Source organism: Rhamphochromis sp. 'chilingali', assembly GCF_963969265.1.
Source record: "Rhamphochromis sp. 'chilingali' genome assembly, chromosome: 14".
In the NCBI taxonomy this organism is placed as follows: Eukaryota; Metazoa; Chordata; class Actinopteri; order Cichliformes; family Cichlidae; genus Rhamphochromis; species Rhamphochromis sp. 'chilingali'.
This window is the reverse complement of record NC_137941.1, coordinates 32989366-33010951: the sequence shown is the minus strand read 5'-3', so window position 1 is coordinate 33010951 and position 21586 is coordinate 32989366. Positions and strand designations below refer to the sequence as shown.

General features: G+C 40.2%; 1 protein-coding gene across 2 annotated transcripts in view; it reads right to left on the bottom strand.

Annotated features, from left to right (window-relative positions):
* Positions 1 to 15654, bottom strand: part of arhgef49 (Rho guanine nucleotide exchange factor 49) — a 73989-nt gene extending 58335 nt beyond the window's left edge. Inside the window, exon 1 of one of the 2 annotated variants that reach the window (XM_080903466.1) lies at positions 15219 to 15654. The gene's annotated coding sequence lies outside the window, so the exon portion shown is untranslated. Of the gene's footprint in view, positions 1 to 14186; positions 14469 to 15218 lie in introns of those variants that run through there. The other variant, XM_080903463.1, reaches the window with a different exon arrangement.
* Between the last annotated feature and the right edge of the window lie 5932 nt (positions 15655 to 21586).

Below are 21586 nucleotides of genomic sequence, written 5' to 3'. Positions count from 1 at the left end.
GACAGACGTTTCATTTTATCATATGATATATATCATCGCATGGCGCAGTCGTAACAGGAAACAAGCAAGGTTGCTGTATGACACACGGTAAAGCCCTTAGAATAGCATTACAGCTTAATGCTAGAATAACTAGATGCCACTGCCGGGGTGTACACATACCTCAGGTTTCCCATAAATGGCTCTCTTTAAACATAAAAATTTCAAAGGTTTTCTATCAGCCTCCACCAGCACCACTGTCAACAAATGACTGTGTGCACCTTGGAAATGTGGACGTTTTCCCCTTCTGCAGGAATCACCCCGGACACTGACACCATCACTCCTCCTGTGTCAGTGAGGCTTTTTCAAAAGCAGACATCTGGACTACCACCAGAAGGCGTACAGTTAAGTCTATACATGTTTGCACAATGACACAATCCAGCAGTCTATCCATTTTCTTCCATCCATGGTCCAATTCAGGGTCACTGTGTGCCTTTCCCAGTTATCCCGGGTTGAGGGTTGAGACACGCCTATGAGCAATTTAGAATCACCAATTACTCTAACTCACACATGTTTTTTTGGACTCTAGGAGGAAGCTGGTGTACCAGGACAGAACCCATAGAAAGGCCTCAGTTTTGATCCCAGGACCGTCTGCAGCAACATGCCTCGATTTTTATATGTATTTCTTATTTCTACAGCACCAAAACAGATGTGAGGTCATTTGAGAAGAAAAAGCCATTTCTGCTTTTTGAACTCAGTGCTTGCCAATAAGCACATACAATAAAAATGAGCTTTTCATGGAGAAGATTAGGATAAAAAAGAAAAAATCCCCCCAAATATCTCTTACTGGGATGATCTTGTGATTTATATGAAGGCCACATTCCAGGCAGGATTCTAGACAAACAGCAGAAAATAAAAGACAGCGTTCCCAACTGAAACACTCTCACATCCCAATCACTGCACTTACTATAATAATGATTGTAGCATATCTATGTTTGTATGGTCCCCATCTCCTCCTATAAGTGGCTTAATCTTGATGAAACCTTTCATAAAGAATGCCTAGGGCACTGTGAGTGTCTAAAAATATTTCATACAAATCCCACAAAATATGTTATTACATTTAACAGTTTAACTAAGCACTGGATGAAATGTCATAGTATATTGTGATACTCCATTCTGATGTATGATAATGTTCCCTAGTATCAGTAATTGTATAGGTGTTACATAAATGGGCCCCTTTAGCCTTCTAAATACATCTGATGAAAAAAAGTATAGACTTGAAACATAAAAATTCACTTGTGGTGTGTTGGTGAGCACGCAGGAGAACACACAGCTTGCTGTACAGACATGACACAGTCCACTGGAGGTGTATCCAAAACATGATTTGACTGCCTGACGATGCTACACAAATTTTCAAAGCTTCAAATTCAAAATTGTAACAATAATAAAATAATGATATTTATAAAGAAGCTCCTTTAGCCAGATTTTAAACTACCACACAAGTAAAGACAATAAAGGAGTAGAATTAAATAAATTAGAATAAAATAGAGTACAGAAAAACGTGTGTATTCGATTATTTCATTTGTAACAATTCTTCTTGGCAGTTAATCTGGTGCTGTTGGAAAGCCTGTTTATTTTCCTTTAAATGGTGCCAAGGACCTGTCTGCAGTCTGACCTCAACCCCACTGAACACTTGATTGGTTTTGTTCTGCGTTCGTACCAGAGTGACGAATGCGACCACACTAGCTGACTTGTGACATGTGCTGGTAGAATACTGGGATGCTATCCCATGGCAGTGTATTACCAAGCTGGCGACGGTGCCAGGCCCGTTTGTTAAATGAATAAATTGCTAAATTGACAAGTTGTGTTTTTCTTCAGATTTCAATCACCCAATCCAATCAACGGCACCAAACTAGAGTTATTAACATATAAGCTGTTTGTCATTGGCAAAAGATTTGGAAAGTTTTTCTACATACTTAACTCTGCTGCTTAACCGATTTTCCTTTACAAATGTGGTGCAATTTAAGGAGAAATAAATAGGCTTTGCAGCAGTATAAGATTTGTTGCCAAGAAACACTGTTACAACAAAGAAATCACCCAAACACAATTTTACTTTTTGTGGTTAGTTAATTTTTTATTTGATGTCAGAGCTATATGGGAACTGGTGCAACAACATAACCCGGGGATTGCAGGTTTCTCAGCACTCTGGTGGCTATTTATTTCAAATCAAGGTTAGTTTAAAAAAAAAAAGCTGTGCTTGTACAAGGTTAAAAATATTAAGAACAAGAGGGAGCGGTCAAGTCCATATTTATTGTCTTTGTTTAGTATTTTTACCGCTATCTTGATACTTTATTTTCTGCAGGTCAGGTTCTTGTAACGTTCAACAGGATAACATTTTTTTTTAAATGGCATTGTCCCTTATAGCAATTTACAGAAGACAGAGACAAATGGGGAGAAAGAGGAGGGTGGAAGGTGGAGAGCAGCAGTTTAATCCATATTTCACCAACCAAATTGCTAAAGGCGAAGTTGAAAATCAGCACAGAGTCTTTAGCCTCTTCAACCAGACACATTCCTCTGAGACCCGCTGATCAACTAACCAACGTCTCTGCACACACTGGCAGCCTGTTCAGCTGTTTTTAGGATAATCCGTCTTCTGGTAAAAATGTTGTCTGAATCCTAATAGACACCAGACATAAACATGTGCACTGCAAACACACACAAAATACAAACACAAAAGCAGAATCTGTCTTCGAGCTGTCAGGTGGCAAAGAGGCAGCAGCGGCTTCGAGTCTCATTAGGATTCTGCATCTGGCTTCACATCACACACACACACACACGCACGCACGCACGCACGCACGCACGCACACACACACACACACACACACACACCCAGTGAAGTCTCCTCTGAGAAAATGTGTATATGTTTATATAGCTGCTAAAATGCTACTGTCTTGGATGGCAAATCTAACATGAGTAATACCTCACTAATAAAAATGGTCCTGGGCACAGATCTACTAAGTCACAATGCTATTTTTGTCTTTGCTATTTTTGTTTTTTGTGGAACAGACACTCATGGTTGATTTCTAGCGGGTTTCCCGCTGGGCAGGTTATTCCTGTCGACAGAATTCTTTAGAAATTTCTGGTTTCAAAGATCCGATCAGGTGAGAATATTCTGCATCGTAAGGCATTGGGGCTGTGGAAAACATCCATCAAAACTTGTACAGTATATAACCTTTAAATGAATTTTGATGCTATGAAACACTTCCAGGTGATTTTAATGTTTTTAGTAAATATGAAAAAAATAAACAATTGCTATGGAAGACTGAACCTCATGCCATATTTTTTCAGTAAGAGTGGGAATAAGTGGTGTGCTTTCTAACCTCTGACTTAGAGACCTGTTTGCGTGCACTGACAACCTTATGTTGCTAGGTAAAAATGTGTATTCCCCAATCAGTGGCAAGTGGTTGCTAGAGGTTGCTGCAAGTTGCTGCGAAATCGATTGCCTGAGTCATGCAGACCTTGACCATGTCAACCACAAGTCGCTAGAGAAAAATATATATGACCTAACCAGCTGGCAAGCATTTGCTGCCAAATGGAATCAGTCGCAAAGAGGCTGCTGCACCAGAAACATCCTTGTGATTGCTTTAGTTACTTGGAAACTGCCACCGTTGCATGGAAGATGAAAATTTGTCTGCAAACACTTGCCAACTACTCCCTATGTGGTAGTCAAAAAAGTGCAAAGAAAATCTGAAACGGAGAATCTTCCACTTTAAAGTAACATTATGGCTTACTGCTGCAACCAACACATTTAAACACAGGTGGCAAGTGGTCATTGTCTTCTGTGCGAACGATGAGGGACTGCTACAATATGTTAGCAAACAATTTTTGGTGCAGCACTATATACCTCTTTGTGACCGATTTTTACCTGGCAACTGGCAGCAACCACTCGCCAACTGGTTGAGGAGTACAGATTTTTCATTAGTGAGCTGTGGTTGCCTGAAGGGGTCACTGGTCTGTAAGTCTCTGTAACCAGACTTTATCGATCTATTTCACAGTGAATGGCATCAACATCCAGTAAGTATTTGAAACCGGAATATAGATAATTATTTTGGTTGCCAATGGTTTATATAATATATATAATTCCTTTAGTGACTAACATTATCCAAGGGGTTGCCGATTGGTCTCTAGGCCAGTGTGACTGGGGCCTAACTAACGAACTACAGGGTGGCAGATATTAATTTAAAAAATACTTAATATTGCAATTTACCTTGATTGATATTTTTTTTACGTAAAAATGTCCCAGAAAGTAACATTTTTACAGCAGTCTGCTGTAAAGTGGTTGACTTCAAGCAACCACATCTCCTCTTCTATGGGCACCAGGCTAGTACTTTGTCTCAATGAACCTTTGCCCTACTTCTAGTGAAAAAGACAGTAATTTAACACTGATGTAATGCACGGTGCTCGTTTTATCTTCAGTTGTGCTTAGTGTTTTTTCTTATCAGTGGGAGAAAAAGAGAGAACAAACTGCTTGCAATAGAGAAAAAAAATGAAAATTTGGAGAGAGGCAGAACAGATAGGATCACTGGAGCATGCAGTGAAGAGAAGGAAGAGCAAAAAAGAGGCACAGAAAATGAGAGCGGTGTTACAAATGGCTGCTGGTGAGGGGAAGGGAAAAAGGTTGGATGTGGAGAGTGAGCACAGCTGGAGCTCTGTGTGAAGCCTTACTCATGGTTACACCAGATGATGGGTGGAGAGGGCACGGACTGAGGGAGCATTTACGCTGCCACAGGCTGTCAGCAAGGTTATGCTTTTTTAAAAATGACTGCACTGAAAGGAACCTGCTGCTGCTGCTTGCTGAGGTAACTTGCAAGTAACCACCCTCATTCTTTGTTTGACTCCCTCGAAACCTGCCTTATCATCACTTAACATGCAGAGCTGTGCAGCCAGGTTTCCAGCTAATATGAGAGACATGAGGGATGTATGAAATAACATTTTTACACACATTTTTATGGTGTATTTAAAGGCAGTATGAAGCGCTCAAAGTATAATATGGTCTTTTGCTAAAAATGATTAAACACACCTTAAAATATGCTTCTTAAATACCTCTGTTGACTGGTTGTGTCACAGGATTGCAGCTTTTGTCCTTCAGTACGTTAATACTACCTGAATAATAAACCTGAATGGATTATAGAGGCTAATCCACATAATATTATTATTGGATTGATGCTATATTAGAGAGGATTACACCTTGCAGAGAGCACATAGACATTACAAATGAAAGGTGTAAGCAAAGAAATACACGCCTGAAGCAAGTTTGGGGCTTATTTCCTGTTTTCATTCTCCTGTGTGGAGTAATGCAAATGTACAGTAGTGTGCAAAACTCTTCAGTAAGCCCCTTATTTCTTTGTTTTACTTCCAAGAAGACAGACCTCTTTGTAATTTCTTTAAAATTGACATGCTATACAGCATTTGTCACAAATCTGTATTCAAATCGTTATGTATTTAAACGGTTATAACCTGTTATTGCAATGTAGTTATAGTAAAGTAACATATTTCCCCATCTAACATTCCATGTCTGCCTACATGATATCAGCACAAACACTGGCAGTAAGAAAAACAGATGTGAATCGCTTTATATAGCATTATTGTCACTTTCCCTATCAGATCAATCTACTGACCTTGAAATCTTGAAATGCTACTTCCTATATGTTAACATTAAATACCACAATTGTAAGCATCATATTTTCTAAACTTTAAGTCTTTTTGTCAATTTAACCAATAACTTTGAAGACCTTGGTGGATGTAAGCCAGATGTTAATGGATTGTTAACATGACATCACACCCCTATACCCATACAGAGGAGATTCATGCCTATATATCTAAATATAGCCACTTTGTTACTAACAGTCTGTTGCAAAAACACATCATTTGTTATCATTTCTTTAGTTAACTGTACAAAAAAATGCTAAAAGTAATATTGTTTGACAGGCATGAAAAAGTATTTTTGCACCAAGATGATTCCTTGTGATAGGCCAGAAACTATCTGTGTATGATGTGCAGCAGTGGTGTGCAGTGGCTTTTACAGAAAGACAAGCAGGGATGATGTTACCATTTTTTGCTGCCAGTCTTTTATTCTCTTATACATGCCGACTGCCTCCTACAGCTTGCTGCACTGATCCTGCATGTTTTTACCTTTCTGCACTCCTTCCTGCCAGAAGGATTGTAAAATATTATTTGATATATTATATCATCTAATGATTTTCTACTAACTCGCAATGACGAGTGCTGGAGGAGCTTTTTCAGAACCATTACTTTAGCAAAAGTAGCAATAAAATATCATCAAAACGCCTCGCTACACATAAAACTGTATTATGTGCAGTGAGATTGTTTCTGCTCCAGATGTTTAAAGCTGAGCTCATGTTAAATACTTATATAAAATGTTTAATCAACACTATAACATTCTATATAATCATATACTTACAATGGCTATCATGTGAGTACCACTATCTCAAAGAAAAAAACTAACATGCTAATCAGCTCAGCCCTAAATTTCTTTTTTTTTAAGAAAAAAAATTGTTTGATTGGTAGTGGCTCCATTTTCCAACATAACAATGATCCCAAACACACTGCCAGTGCAGTACAAACATACTTGGATAAAACATAAGACATAGTGGAACACTGTCAGTCATGGATGGGCCTCTCCAGAGCCCGGGCCTCGACATTATTGAAGCAGTGTGGGATCAACTTGACAGAAAATGGAACAAAAGGCAGCCAACATCCAAAGGAGATATTAAAATTCAAGAAGGATTGTCTCAGAGAGTTCAAGCTGTGTTGAAGAATAAAGGGGGTCACACCAAATATTGACTTCAAGCTAGAAATGTACATAATTGCCTTATATACTGTTTTTACATGTATGTTTGCACATTTTAATAAATTGCTGGACCTATTTCCCATTTGCCAAGCAGAAAATACTAAAATGAGGGCGACCTCAAGACTTTTGCATAGTACTGTAGATCAACATGAATGACTTCAGTCTTTAACAGCTTGGCCAGATTTAGAGTCTCTTTATAAAGGCTCATTTTAAAACTTACATTATTATACATCCTAAAGGGTTGATCTGGATTTAGTGTTTTCAGGGGGAGAAACATTTCGTCACTCATTCAAGTGACTTCTTCGGTCTTCTTCCGTGGCTTTTACACCCCAAAACACACTGCAACCAAAAATTGGACCACCCCAAGGATCGGGTCCCCCGACACAAATAGAGTAATATAGTGTACGCTGTGCCAGGAGGATTGCCAGGATTTACACATCGGGGAAACCAAACAACCTCTGGCGAAGCGAATGGCACAACACAGAAGAGCTACCTCGTCTGGCCAGGACTCTGCAGTCTATTTACACCTACAGGCCAGTGGACACTCTTTCAATGTGGAGGATGTAACATCCTGGACAGGGAGGAACGCTGGTTTGAGCGCGAAGTCAAGGAGGCCATTTACGTGAAAAGGGAAAGACCATCTCTGAATCGAAGAGGAGGCCAGGGTACATCTGTCACCATCTTACAATGCTGTGATTGCAGCCATTCCCGAACTCTCTGTGAATGGTACTCATGGCCATTGATCAGTGGTCTTTGATCAATGGTTCTTGATCAATGGTCATGACAGTTTGCATATTAATGATCAAGGAACTGACCTCACAGCCCATTGTTCATTCAGTGGGTTAGTTTCAGTTATTGTGCAAATGTACTGTTTATAAGATTGGGGAAACCTGCAGTCAGCTGAGACTGAAGAAGTCACTTGGATGAGTGACGGAACGTTTCTCCCACTGAAATCGCTACGTCCACATAAACGGGATCAACCTTTTGGGATTTACTTACAGTGGGGCAAAAAAGTATTTAGTCAGCCACCGATTGTGCAAGTTCCCCCACTTAAAATGATGACAGAGGTCAGTAATTTGCACCAGAGGTACACTTCAACTGTGAGAGACAGAATGTGAAAAATAAAATCCATGAATTCACATGGTAGGATTTGTAAATAATTTATACGTAAATTAGGGTGGAAAATAAGTATTTGGTCACCTCAAACAAGGAAAATCTCTGGCTCTCACAGACCTGTAACGTCTTCTGTAAGAAGCTTTTCTGTCCCCCACTCGTTACCTGTATGAATGGCACCTGTTTGAACTCATCATCTGTATAAAAGACACCTGTCCACAGCCTCAAACAGTCAGACTCCAAACTCCGCCATGGCCAAGACCAAAGAGCTTTCGAAGGACACCAGGAAAAGTATTGTAGACCTGCACCAGACTGGGAAGAGTGAATCTACAATAGGCAAGCAGCTTGGTGTGAAAAAATCAACTGTGGGAGCAATCATCAGAAAATGGAAGACATACAAGACCACTGATAATCTTCCTCGATCTGGGGCTCCACGCAAGATCTCATCCCGTGGGGTCAAAATGATCATGAGAACGGTGAGCAAAGATCCCAGAACCACACGGGGGGACCTGGTGAATGACCTGCAGAGAGCTGGGACCAAAGTAACAAAGGTCACCATCAGTAACACACTACAACGGCAGGGAATCAAATCCCGCAGTGCCAGACGTGTTCCGCTGCTGAAGCCAGTGCATGTCCAGGCCCGTCTGAAGTTTGCCAGAGAGCACATGGATGATACAGCAGAGGATTGGGAGAATGTCATGTGGTCAGATGAAACCAAAGTAGAACTTTTTGGTATAAACTCAACTCGTCGTGTTTGGAGGAAGAAGAATACTGAGTTGCATCCCAAGAACACCATACCTACTGTGAAGCATGGGGGTGGAAACATCATGCTATGGGGCTGTTTTTCTGCCAAGGGGACAGGACGACTGATCCGTGTTAAGGACAGAATGAATGGGGCCATGTATCGTGAGATTTTGAGCCAAAACCTCCTTCCATCAGTGAGAACTTTGAAGATGAAACGAGGCTGGGTCTTCCAACATGACAATGATCCAAAACACACCGCCCGGGCAACAAAGGAGTGGCTCCGTAAGAAGCATTTGAAAGTCCTGGAGTGGCCTAGCCAGTCTCCAGACCTCAACCCCATAGAAAATCTGTGGCGGGAGTTGAAAGTCCGTGTTGCTCGGCGACAGCCCCAAAACATCACTGCTCTCGAGAAGATCTGCATGGAGGAATGGGCCAAAATACCAGCTACTGTGTGTGCAAACCTGGTAAAGACCTATAGTAAACGTTTGACCTCTGTTATTGCCAACAAAGGTTATGTTACAAAGTATTGAGTTGTATTTTTGTTATTGACCAAATACTTATTTTCCACCCTGATTTACCAATAAATTCTTTACAAATCCTACCATGTGGATTCATGGATTTTTTTTTCACATTCTGTCTCTCACAGTTGAAGTGTACCTCTGGTGCAAATTACTGACCTCTGTCATCATTTTAGGTGGGGGAACTTGCACAATCGGTGGCTGACTAAATACTTTTTTGCCCCACTGTACCTGGATTATTGAGCATTATTGTGCAGGATGACTACTACTGATGCACTTAATGTGATTTTGACTATTAAACATACATTTTGATAATTTAGTCTAAAAATCTATCTAAGTCTAAGTTTTTAGGTTTTGTCTGTAAAAGCATAAGTACCGGTAAGTAACAATTACCGACCACTAGTTTAAAGTACAGTACTGAAATTGAAGCTGAAGATGAACCTCAGAAAATAGGAATCAACTCAAAACACCAAACAAAAATACACTACATGTAAACTATGCTGGAGTAAAAACATTTGAAGCCCAAGGCTGGGATTCTCATGGTCAGAATAAGTAAATGTTTGTGGAGAAGGAGACTGATAAACTATCAATGTCATTAGTTGCACTCTTTTTTTCTTTTTTAACAAACTGCTGAATGTGTGTCTGTCCGTGCAAGAGCTTGTAAGAGTTGTGCTTTCTGTGGGCTTATTTGGAGAGATCTTGAAGCCAACAAGCCCACCCTTCTTCGTCAGACTTGACAGCACATAGACCCAAAGCACTTGTATTAGCATTTTATCGAGTGACCTTCCTGCTCTTCAGTCTGCCTCTTATGTTTTCGTTTTCACTCCAGCCTTCCTGTTCCCTCAGAAAACGCAACTAATACCTCTGTATGACCCAACGTGAACTGCATCACTCAAAACTGCTCAACTGGAATAGTTCACTCTGACTTTGAACATTGAAAACTGCAAGAGTGTGCTGCAATATTTTGAGGGTGCGTGCATCCAGCTTTAAGAGGCTTGTTAACTGTTTTACTTTGGGCATTTCTCGATGGTTTCCTAGAAGCACATGACTGTTGCCACAGCTGCCACATTTTTAATTACTCCACTGGTAATTAGGGGTTGCCCATCGTTGGTATAGGAGATCCCGGACTGTCATCCATGCACAACGCCTTTGTTGGTGGTGTTCATGGCTAAAAGGGGGGAGCACTGGGAAAAAATGAATGCTCATTCACACTGTCAGTCAAGCTGCCTTCATGTGGCTGAGCATGCAGCTGTGACTGATGTTCTAACAGGACACAGGGGGATGCATTATAGTTTATCCTGAAGGCAGGACACAAAAACAAAGGAGGTTCTCGGGGGAGAAGAAGAGTTCACTCTATGAGGTTTGAGGCTGCTTGGCTGCCTCCAACATGTTCTTCTTATCATTGTTGTTTTTGCCTTGAATTCCAAAAACCAACATAACAAAGACAAAGACCTGATAAATGCATTCCGATCAAACCTGATATGTGGGTGAGCTTTTGCGGCGCATCATTTGGGATGTATTTTTTAAATTTTCCTCAGTTTTCTTTACAGGTGCCCCCTCTTGAATCAAGGCTGAATGCCTTCTACATGGCGCCAATAATGAAGCAGAAATGTTTTGTGTACGTTCTTACAGACTCTTTTCTGTGTTGTGTTATGATAAAAATGGTAATTTCCTGAAAAAAAAATCCACCTCGGTGATAAGACATTTCTGTGGTGTAACGTAAATCATCTGTTCATTATCTATACTCGCTTACACTGTGAAGGTCATGGTGGCTGAAGCCTATCTAACCTTGGCCAGGATGCTGGGTATACTTTCGACAAATTACCGGGCTTTTACAGGACTGACACAGAGACCCATTTGCACACAGACTTTAACGATGCTCTACCAAAACATCAAAATCAACATCAAAATAAATAAGAACTCTCCAGCAATAAATTTGATTTAATAACTTGAAGCCACAGGACCAAAGATACCAATATATTACTTTAATTCTGTATGTAAATCACACATTAAATATATTTAAACTGATGTTTAGTGCAGTGATCCATGTTCTCAGTATTCATTTTGTTCACCACATGTTGCACAAAATAGCCAATTTGAACAAGCGACAGTTTGAGAGCAATCTTTGGAATAACGTGGTTTTAATTTGTATGGGTTTTCTTAGTATGTATTTCGCTGTACAGCTGCTCCTTTTTTATACATGTATAGTTTTACATAGCCTACCCAGCGACTACAATTTTTCAAATATCTGACATGTTAACGTCTTTTTTTTCCAAACTAAACTCTACTCACAAGCATCGTGCTTGTTAAAGAAATCAACTGGATGGCAAAAATCATTATTTCTACAGAGACTGTAAGCTAATCGTAAACAGTAATCATATGCAAGCTAACACTGCAGTGACACTGTTTTAATTTCCTGGTCATTATTTGTATATTGTACAAAAAACAGAAAAGGCTCATATCATAGAAACTAATCCTTTAATGACCACACTAATGATCATCACTAAGGAACAAAGTAATTGGAAGTGAATGGACTAAAAAAGTGCCTGATCTGAAGCAATGAGTAAATGGAAGGTAATTAAACTCTGTCCAGTCAGGCTGATCTTTCTCCAAAACAAAGCCAGTATTTTATAATGCCTGTCACAAGTATGCGCATTAGTATTAGAAGCCTAGGCCCTTTAGTATACCTTCCACGCATTTCTCCCAGCTTAGCCTGACAGACTCACCTAATATAATTGACTTTGTTTAGCTGGCTGTGCATATTTGTGTGTGTGTGCGTAGCTTGCATGAAGCTGTGAGAGTCTGTAGGTCCACCGCTTGGCCTTTCATCACATCACTGCACCGACTGAGTCCATGCAGAGATCAGATAGGGAGCAATAAAGCCAGACTCTGAGGAGGAAAATCTTTGAGACTCTTCAGTGTGAGACCTCTCGCAGAGCTGAGCGTTAGCCTATCAAGCAATAAACACCCTCAGAGCAAGTTTATCTTAAATTTGCTTAACATCTGTTGCCAACATCAGATGGGCATAAAGTCTTTACGAATGAAAGATTAGGCGCTGCAGCCAGAATCTTCGAATTTTAGTTCACAAGTTCAAATTCCCTAATGCAAAGCCGGTACTGAAACATCTACAATTAAATGTAATCTCCCTACCCGATGATTTACAGAGTGAAACTGCTTGATAGGTTCGTTTAAGACGGCAGAGTCTCAATAAAAGGCTTCAGTTCAATTCTTTCACAGAAAATGAGAACGAAAATGGAAGAGACAGCAATAGTGAGGGTTTACTGGCAAAAGAAATCAATTTGCCAAGAATTTGATTTCTCTTAATGAGTAAATCCTTTCTGCCTAAAAACATACCCAAAGCTGTGCAAGCACTGCACTAAAAGGCTTCAGGGTGCAGTAACTCATGTCCAGTGGGAAATGCCTTTGATAGAGCACCAGTAACAATTCAGGTAGAGTCATGTGGCTCTTATTTTGGTGGGAAAAAAAACTAAAAACACCTCCTACTAAGTCCACAGGCATAAAATATGTATGCACAGCAAGCCTGAGGTCTTTCATACTGTATTTTTTTATTTGTAGAAAACAAAGAAAACTGCTGCAAGAGTATAACAGTTTCATTAAAATTATCTGATTGCAGTCTGGATTTTAGCCAGTATTCCCATCAATCCTAGAGGTATTTCCAGTCATGGCTTGGATGACTGCTGAGGCCCAGTCATCCCGAAAAATGCTGTACTAAAGGAGCCCCGAGGGTAAAACTGCGAGACTCCGCAGATTCCACAAGGGAAATAAGATATTACTGCAATGTTTTCCTATTTCATTTACTAAATGGCATCACAGAGCGAAAGCAGATAATGAAGACAAATACAATCACTGTTGTGTAGCTGCGTTGTTCTACACTCTCCCATCTTGGCTATATAACATATTCATTGCTCTGACTCTCCTCACCTGAAAATGTCCCAATTTGCCGTTAAACCAACAAGCACCATGTGCGAGTCAGTTTTTCACTACAAACACAAAAACTGCTAATTTTTGCAAAAAGTGCAATTTGTAAAATGAAATAATTTTTCGTTTATTCATAAAGACTAAAATACAAAATATTTTCTAGTTATTGTGTTCTTGGAATGTAAGAACTTATATATGACTAAATTTCATATCTTGGCTTTGCTGAAGCTATCAATATTTAAAATATGCTGAAATGTTCTAATTTCCATTTTTTATGTACACTTTACTTGAAGCAGAAATTTCATTCCCAAGCTTCAAAAGGCAATTAATTAAATAATAGATACATGAATAGCCGCACTGGCTCTCTTCCACAGTGTCTTTGTCAGATGGCCCCGCCCCTCCCTGAGTCTGGTTCTACCGGAGAGTCCTTCCTGTTAAAAGGGAGTTTTTTCTTCCCACTGTCGCTGGGTCATCTGTAGGTCGTCTGATTGTTGGGGTTTTCTCTGTATTATTGTAGGGTTCTTACTTTAAAGTATAAAGCACCCTGAGGCAACTGTTGTTGTGATTTGATCCTATATAAGTAAGATGTTTTACTTGAGAATGAAAGAACTCTGAAGTTGTGATTTGCAGTTTTGTTAGTAATAATAATAAATTATTAATTAATCACTCAACGAGCAAAAGAAGTAAAAAATATAAAGTAGCACTATGGTAATATGAACAGTCACGAAATTAAAAATGTAACCCTGTGTGTGGAAAAAACATAAACATAACACAAAGTACCCTATCCTGGGTTGTTACAAAGAATACTACATGTATAATTAATATAGTGATGGGGAAAGAAAGCTTCAAGCAGCTATGTGCAGGTCAGTCATACCAGCTGAGGACCAAAAGCACTCACAAATCACTGCAGGGATCGCTCCAGTGACTCTGAACCTGACTGCCTGGTGATGCAGCTGCCAGCATCAATCAGCTGTTACCGCTCTTCTAATTCAAACGACAAAATACATCCTAATCTTTTTACTTACTCAAAGTTACTCCCAGAACGCTTCCCCCTCCATCACATCAGAAGAAGACGTCTCGTTTTATACGTGGGCTCAGATTCACAGAGCAGGTTCAATCCTCGCAGCTCCTCACTATTAAGAATCTGATGCCGGTTGCACACAGACCGGCTCCCTCCAGGTGGATCGATAACGACACTAACGTAAAACCGCGTGCCACACGGCCGTTCGTTCACTCTGTCCCTCCCTCGTGCTCTTTTGATGGATTTCTATCGAAGGATCCCGGATACGCGACCTCTTGCTTTTGCGGCTTTCTCCTTGGGAACTGTGTTGCCTTCAGGTGCTGCTCGTAAAAACGCCTCCTTCACCTTACAACTTTATGATTACACAGTAGTAATCCAATGCACTTCATGTTTCTAAAATAATAATAATAATAACAACAATAATAATAATGATGATGTCACTGTTTTGCCATTAAAAGTTGATTATTTACAATCTGTTTTTTATTTCTAAACTTCAAAGAGCCAATACGTTTTTATATTTGCAAACCTGGTAAATGTTAAAAATCTATGGAGTTTGCAGCTGATAAGTCAAAAATAAAGATCATAAAATATCTAATGCATCTCAGTAATATGTGATGTGTTCAGTGTTGGGAAGGTTACTTTTAAAATGTATTCCATTACAGAATACAGAATACATGCCCCAAAATGTATTCTGTAACGTATTCCGTTACGTTACTCAATGACAGTAACGTATTCTGAATACTTTGGATTACTTAATATATTATCGTGCTTTTTACAACAACAAGAATGTACTATTGCTGTGTGATTTATTACTATTACTGAAGGTCCGCGACTCCGAACTGTAGTAAAGGGACCTCTGACTAATACGGCGGGGTCCCTGTCGGCTCGTAGCCGAAAAATAGCTTTACTTTGTTGTGTGGGTCAACTTTTCTTGCGAGAGACAGAGAGAGGCGTTGAAAGGCTGCTCCAACGGAAATTATTGTTTCGGAGGAAAACACGAACACGGTGTACAGTCGAGTCTTAATAGCTTACTTACAACTGGGCTCGTCAGGCACTCTTCTTGGCTGAAGTGGTTATTATTACATTTACATGTTTCCAGCTCCCGTTTTTGCTCGATGACAACTCGTACCTTTCCACTCCCCTTTTTCTCCCTCCTCGCGCTCACAGACCCATAACGTGTATGGCAGTCCATTCTCCCTGCAACACGGACTACACTGCCCGTGATGCTACATTCTTTAGAGCTATGCTTGTAGCATTCTGCCTGTTAGCTTAGCACAACAACAACAACAACGAAAAGGCGCTCTCTCACCCAGGAAACACACAGTCGCAGAAAGAGAGAGAGAGCGTCGCCCTGTAACCATGGCAACCGTAACGCTGCCGCCTGGAACAACAGAACGTAGCTGTCAAACAAAACCCAAACAGTCCTGACCCGCGACAAAATGAAACAGGAAAGTACCGCAGTGCAATCCATTTATTTCAACAAAGTAACTGTATTCTAAATACCACCTTTTTAAACGGTAACTGTAACGGAATACAGTTACTCATATTTTGTATTTTAAATACGTAACGGCGGTACATGTATTCCGTTACTCCCCAACACTGGATGTGTTACAGTGACAGGTGAAATCGGGTTTAGAGCCAGCTGGTATTCATCAACAACACGTGTGAAATTGATATTTACGACTGCAAGTGAAAGTAGCACTAGCCATAGGACAAGCTCCCACTCTGTCTGTGATTGGCCACGATGAAAAAACTGCCACACTGACCCCCTTCCCCAGCCCCCCTCAAAACTCCAGGCAGAGAGTGAACACATAATGCTTGCTGCCATACCTGTCCATCTGCCTGCGGTTAGTAAAAGTGTTTAATACTAATTTTAAACAATTTTGTGCAGGTTCCTTGCCACCGGGGACTCCTTCAGGACCATCGTGTTTAGTTTTAGAGTTGGTGTGTCCACGGTGTGCCAGATCACCCCCCAGGTAGCGACGGCCATCTGGGACTGTCTAGTGGATGATTTCATGGCTGTGCCTTCACCTGGAGACTGGCGGTCCATCGCAGAGGGATTCCAGGAGCGCTGAAACTTCCCTCTCTGCTGTGGAGCTCTGGATGGGTAGCACGTCCAGACAAAGGCACCCCATATGTCATACAGGAGACACACACATTGATATACACTAAATATTTATTTCATTTCTTTTTTTGTGGTGCCCAAATGTATGCACCTGCTTGATTTTGTTTAAACAATTATTGCACACTTTTTGTAAATCCAGTAAACTTCTTTTCACTTCTCAAATATCACTGTGTGTGTCTCCTGTATGATATTTAACTGACATTTTTTACTGTAACAACCAACAATTTATACAGGAAAATAATGTCTATTAACAAGGTTGCCCAAACTTTTGCATCCCACGGTATTAGTACAGGGAGTGCAGAATTATTAGGCAAGTTGTATTTTTGAGGAATAATTTTATTATTGAACAACAACCATGTTCTCAATGAACCCAAAAAACTCATTAATATCAAAGCTGAATGTTTTTGGAAGTAGTTTTTAGTTTGTTTTTAGTTTTAGCTATTTTAGGGGGATATCTGTGTGTGCAGGTGACTATTACTGTGCATAATTATTAGGCAACTTAACAAAAAACAAATATATACCCATTTCAATTATTTATTTTTACCAGTGAAACCAATATAACATCTCCACATTCACAAATATACATTTCTGACATTCAAAAACAAAACAAAAACAAATCAGCGACCAATATAGCCACCTTTCTTTGCAAGGACACTCAAAAGCCTGCCATCCATGGATTCTGTCAGTGTTTTGATCTGTTCACCATCAACATTGCGTGCAGCAGCAACCACAGCCTCCCAGACACTGTTCAGAGAGGTGTACTGTTTTCCCTCCTTGTAAATCTCACATTTGATGATGGACCACAGGTTCTCAATGGGGTTCAGATCAGGTGAACAAGGTGGCCATGTCATTAGTTTTTCTTCTTTTATTATACCCTTTCTTGCCAGCCACGCTCATATATATATATATATATATATATATATATATATATATATATATATATATATATATATATATATATATATATATATATATATATACATACAGTGGGGCAAAAAAGTATTTAGTCAGCCACCGATTGTGCAAGTTCCCCCACCTAAAATGATGACAGAGGTCAGTAATTTGCACCAGAGGTACACTTCAACTGTGAGAGACAGAATGTGAAAAAAAAATCCATGAATCCACATGGTAGGATTTGTAAAGAATTTATTGGTAAATCAGGGTGGAAAATAAGTATTTGGTCAATAACAAAAATACAACTCAATACTTTGTAACATAACCTTTGTTGGCAATAACAGAGGTCAAACGTTTACTATAGGTCTTTACCAGGTTTGCACACACAGTAGCTGGTATTTTGGCCCATTCCTCCATGCAGATCTTCTCGAGAGCAGTGATGTTTTGGGGCTGTCGCCGAGCAACACGGACTTTCAACTCCCGCCACAGATTTTCTATGGGGTTGAGGTCTGGAGACTGGCTAGGCCACTCCAGGACTTTCAAATGCTTCTTACGGAGCCACTCCTTTGTTGCCCGGGCGGTGTGTTTTGGATCATTGTCATGTTGGAAGACCCAGCCTCGTTTCATCTTCAAAGTTCTCACTGATGGAAGGAGGTTTTGGCTCAAAATCTCACGATACATGGCCCCATTCATTCTGTCCTTAACACGGATCAGTCGTCCTGTCCCCTTGGCAGAAAAACAGCCCCATAGCATGATGTTTCCACCCCCATGCTTCACAGTAGGTATGGTGTTCTTGGGATGCAACTCAGTATTCTTCTTCCTCCAAACACGACGAGTTGAGTTTATACCAAAAAGTTCTACTTTGGTTTCATCTGACCACATGACATTCTCCCAATCCTCTGCTGTATCATCCATGTGCTCTCTGGCAAACTTCAGACGGGCCTGGACATGCACTGGCTTCAGCAGCGGAACACGTCTGGCACTGCGGGATTTGATTCCCTGCCGTTGTAGTGTGTTACTGATGGTGACCTTTGTTACTTTGGTCCCAGCTCTCTGCAGGTCATTCACCAGGTCCCCCCGTGTGGTTCTGGGATCTTTGCTCACCGTTCTCATGATCATTTTGACCCCACGGGATGAGATCTTGCGTGGAGCCCCAGATCGAGGGAGATTATCAGTGGTCTTGTATGTCTTCCATTTTCTGATGATTGCTCCCACAGTTGATTTTTTCACACCAAGCTGCTTGCCTATTGTAGATTCACTCTTCCCAGTCTGGTGCAGGTCTACAATACTTTTCCTGGTGTCCTTCGAAAGCTCTTTGGTCTTGGCCATGGCGGAGTTTGGAGTCTGACTGTTTGAGGCTGTGGACAGGTGTCTTTTATACAGATGATGAGTTCAAACAGGTGCCATTCATACAGGTAACGAGTGGGGGACAGAAAAGCTTCTTACAGAAGACGTTACAGGTCTGTGAGAGCCAGAGATTTTCCTTGTTTGAGGTGACCAAATACTTATTTTCCACCCTGATTTACAAATAAATTCTTTACAAATCCTACCATGTGGATTCATGGATTTTTTTTTCACATTCTGTCTCTCACAGTTGAAGTGTACCTCTGGTGCAAATTACTGACCTCTGTCATCATTTTAAGTGGGGGAACTTGCACAATCGGTGGCTGACTAAATACTTTTTTGCCCCACTGTATATATATACATATATATATACATATATATATGTGTGTGTGTGTGTGTGTGTGTGTGTGTGTGTGTGTGTGTGTGTGTGTGTGTGTGTGTGTGTGTGTGTGTGTGTGTATAAACATGACAGCACAGCTTAGGTTAGCAAAGTTGCATCTGAATAAACCACAAGATTATTGGAACAAAGGACAGACACACAAACAAGAGATAACATGTGTTCATGTTATCAGCATGAACACATCATAGAAACTGCGTGCATGGTGGTGGAAATGTCATGGTTTGGGGCTTGTTTTGCAGGCACAGGACCTGGAGACCTTGCAGTCACAAAGTCAGTCATGAACTCCTCTGTATAGCAAAATGTGAGTCCATCTGTCCAACAGCTAAAGATTCGTCCAAACCGAGTCATACGGCAGGACATCGATCCCAAGAACAACAGCAAATCTACAACAGAATGACTGAAAAAGAAAAGAATCAAGATGTCCAGACCTTAACTCATCTAAAATGCTGTTGTAGGTCCTTAAGAGAGCTGTGTATGAACAAATGGCCTCAAATCTCAATAAACTGAAGCAATTATGTAAAGAGGAGTGAATCAAAATTCCTCTGCAACAATGTAAGACTCTCACTTCAGGAATCACTTCAAGTTATTACTGCTAAAGGTGGTTCTGCAAGCTGGTGATTAATGGGGTTTAATCTTTGTTTTTCATAGAATTCTGTGAAAACTTTCTTTTCCATGACTGTATATCTAATTTGCAATTCTTACAGCGCATACTGTTATTATTTCACCTTCTTCTTTTTTTTACCCAGTCAAACCTTTTATTGAGATCAAAATCATATTATCAAGAAAGATGCTGCAAAAAGCGCTTCCTCGTAATATGTATAACACAAACAAGAGAAAGCGAGAGCTAAAGAAAGCCGTCACACTGCAGTAATTCACAGATAATAAGACGTGTCTCAAACTATACATCAGCATAAAAACAAAAGGAGTATATGATAAGTCTGTAGCTGTGATCAAAGGTACATTTCACCCGAAGGATACAGAATGAAGGTTAACATCGCTGTATTTATGCTGAAGCTGTGATCATTTAGGTTGTATTGCTGCCTTTGCAGTTTCAAAAACGATTGTGCGAGCTGTGCACTATGAGAAAAGTGGAATGGGTGTCCCATTTCCTTTACTGCAGAATAATCACTTCTAGTCATTAAAAAACCTGAATGCTTAATTGTGCTTAGTTTTTCACGTGTTTCAGGAGTTTCCCAAAAGGTGGATTATATAATCAGATGTAATAATGTATTAAATGTGAACTTTATTGATGATGTGAAGGTCTGAAAATGTGATTGCTAAAGTTACTTAGATTTATCTGTGTCGTTTGCGGATGTATCCACAGCCTTCTGGATTTGGCTTACATCAAGTTGTGGTGTCTTGTAACCGAGTCAGGTTTGTTTAGCTGGCACAATAATAAAACCTTTGCTAATTTATTATTTTTGCACTGTTATGAGGTTGAACATTTAATTGTATGTACCCAACAAGCCTGTACCCATAGTACATAGCTTTGGTTGAGCTTGTATCCCACCCCCCCTCCCTTGCAGAGTGTTGCTGTCATCTCTTTCACCACTGCCACTGGCTTACAACCTGCAGCAACTCTCTATTGTGGCTCAGCCGCTGTATTGTGAACTTGCGGATTGTTGCTTGGAAACAGTAAACCTTACCTCGCAGAGTCCAGGGGCAACCCCCACAGTAACTGATATCACCAGAGGACAGCTGCTGTTTACCTCCATCCATGGAGACAGACTTATGCTGGTATCTTTTTCACATGGGATACAGATACAAAGTAACTGAACTGCTTTACTTCTGCAATCCGTTTGTGGTTAATTTTCAAGTATAGATTAAGACTGAAAAAGATTGCCTAAAATAACATGATAATGTTTAACTATTTTACAATTTTTATACTCTAACTGTAATACCACGCTGAAGAGATAACTATTTAGTCCCACTGCTGTCTCAATTTCCTCTCTATTGTCATCTCTTATTCCACTCCCCACCACCCAAACACCAGCTTGCATATGTTGCATATGTTGTCCAACGTGGATAAGAAAAACCATGCTGTGACCAGTTGGTGAAAATGCATTGGTGTAATCATTCCAATTGACTTAGATGCTGATCCTTTAATGTTTGAAGGCAGCAGAGCATATGGCCTTTGTAAAAACGCAGGCACGGCAGGAATTAGGAGGCTTAGGAGTCATTAACAGTTTAGAGAACAGAAAAGGAGATTTTCACTGACACAAGGTTCAGAGAGCTCAGGCCCCCTGAAGCCTGTGGAGCTTGAAACTGCAATCAGTAAGTGCCAGGGCTTTCTGACACATTGTTTCAGTTATTCAGCTAATAGCTCCCGTGATGCTGCTAATTTAGCATACAAGGTACTGGGTAAGTGCTGAAATGCAAATATTTACTTTGTTAAACAGAAAAACAGGTTAAAAACAACATCGAAACTTATAAAGTTAACATATTAAAAATAAGCAGTAGGAATTCGTGTTTTGTTTTACATGTGGACTGCATTTTAAGCAACCTCAGAGTAAACCCTGCAATATGTTTCACTATTAAAGCACCACAGCAATAAATTTGAAATAATTACCATCAATTATTTAGCATACTCGTCCACAGTCTGTCTAGCCTGGGACAAGATGAGTAGATATTTACAATATTT